This window comes from Myotis davidii, unplaced genomic scaffold (genome assembly GCF_000327345.1).
Source record: "Myotis davidii unplaced genomic scaffold, ASM32734v1 scaffold646, whole genome shotgun sequence".
NCBI classification, from domain to species: Eukaryota; Metazoa; Chordata; class Mammalia; order Chiroptera; family Vespertilionidae; genus Myotis; species Myotis davidii.
In genome coordinates, this window is record NW_006296801.1 from 124394 (window position 1) to 126459 (window position 2066).

A 2066-nucleotide genomic window follows, 5' to 3' on the forward strand; every position below is an offset into this window, starting at 1 on the left:
CAGCCCAAGCAAAAGCAGCGATAAGAAGAGTGTGGCAGGGAGTTACAGTGAGGCTGCAACGGTGGGCAGCAGTCTGGTCTCTGAAAACTTCTCATTCAGGTTGGAGTTTGAAAATGCATCCTTAGGCAATGACTAGTCTGGGTAGGGAAACATTTATACAATGGGTTTTGTTTTACAAAGATTTCTCTGGATACACAGTGCCCTCCTTTCAGAAAGCACTGCTTCCCCCAAGCCCAGCACAGGGCCTCATAACATGTGCCTAGTAAATGTATATTGAATTGACTTGGACAAGCTTTTTTTTTTTTTAATATGCTTTTATTGATTTCAGAGAGAGAGAGATAGAAACATCCATCAGCTGCCTCCTGCACGCCCCCTACTGGGGATTGAGCCTGAAACTTGGGCATGTGCCCTGACCCAGAATTGAACCATGACCTCTTGGTGCACGGCTGGATGCTCAACCACTGAGCCACACCAGCCGGGCAAGACAAGCCTTTTATCAAGTGCTGTCTTGTGGATGTGAGACAGGTCACCACCTTCCCAGCACGACTCATTCTGGCCAGGACAAACCTTGAAAAACAGGTCCAGCAGCCTCAATTATTGCACACTGCTCCCTGGACTGCGGGAGTCCCCCGGAGATCAGAGCAGGTCTCACTGTTTACATGTCTACCTCACCCACTAGACTTTGAGTTCTTGGAAGACATGGAATGTCTTTAATAGACTCTGAATCCCCATCGCCCTAGCAGGAGGCCTGGACACAGTAGTTCTCCCGACTCCAGTAATGCAGGGTCAAGGGATGGCTAAATAAGCAAATTAACCAGATAAACCCATGAGCTCCTCCAGGTAAGGATATGGATAAACTACTGGGAATGTTTCAGAGTCCATATTCCTAAAACCCTTTTTGAGAAATAGAGTTTCGTTAAGGTGAGGTGGATTCCACGGGCACCTGGATGGGGGATTTCCCAAACACAAACATAACAACAACAAAATATGTTACCGATGCTGAGGGCTCCAGGGAGAAGTTGGCTTTGCCTAAGAGGAGTTTGGGAGTGGATGCTAGCAAAGGCTTCAGAGTGGGAGAAGGGGGATTCTCCAGGGGAGTCCTGAAAGCTGAGTCGGTGCTTGGTACCTGTCTGTGTCGAGAGCGTAAAAACAAACTCCTGGAACTTGAAGGCTGGCAGTAACCTGCTCAAGGTCACAGGAAGGAGGTGAAGTCACAAGGTAAGATCAATGAGGCATCTGGTACTGTCGGCTCCTGCTTTCTCCTGACAAAGTTGAGAGAGCCCAAACACAAAGAAGGCAAAAGTAAAGACTGTTCTCAGGCCCTAACTGGTTTGGCTCAGTGGATAGGGCGTTGGCCTATGGACTGAAGGGTCCTAGGTTCGAGTCTGGTCTAGGGCATGTACCTTGGTTACGAGCACATCCCCATAGAGGGTGTGCAGGAAGTAGCTGATCGATGTTTCTAACTCTCTATCCCACTCCCTTCCTCTCTGTAAAAATTCAATAAAACATTTGTTTTAAAAAAGACTTTTCTCAGGTACAATTCTTAAAGGCTAGTCTTAGGAATTTGAATTTTTTCGGTAACCACAGTCCTAACCCTTCCCCTCACCTTTCACAGTGCCAGGGGGAAAAAGCCTAAGACAGTTATCCACGGAGGTGAACCAACACAAGCACTTTGCTCCCAACACCCACAAACACCCACAAACACCCACAACTTCTCACGCATTCTTCCAAAAACACTCCCTCCCGTGTTTGCTGTTAAATGTTCAAGCCAGCAAAGGCCATAATCATTGACATGGCATAATGGGCATAAAATAATTCTCTCTCCCCTCCCTGTTGCTGTTCAACGCTACAAGTGACGGCGCATCTTGCTGTGGGGGAGGGGCCGCAGGAGTCCGGCTCCAGCCGTTCGAATTCCTCCAGGAGTGGGACCCACAGGTGACTCCCCGGCGCGGGCAGGGGCGCCCTCTCCACGCACAGCAACCCGGAGGCCGCCTGCGGGGCTCCCGATCACGGGCCAAGGTCAGCGCGGGGGGACCGCAAAGTTGGGGAAGGAGCAGCTCCCAGAC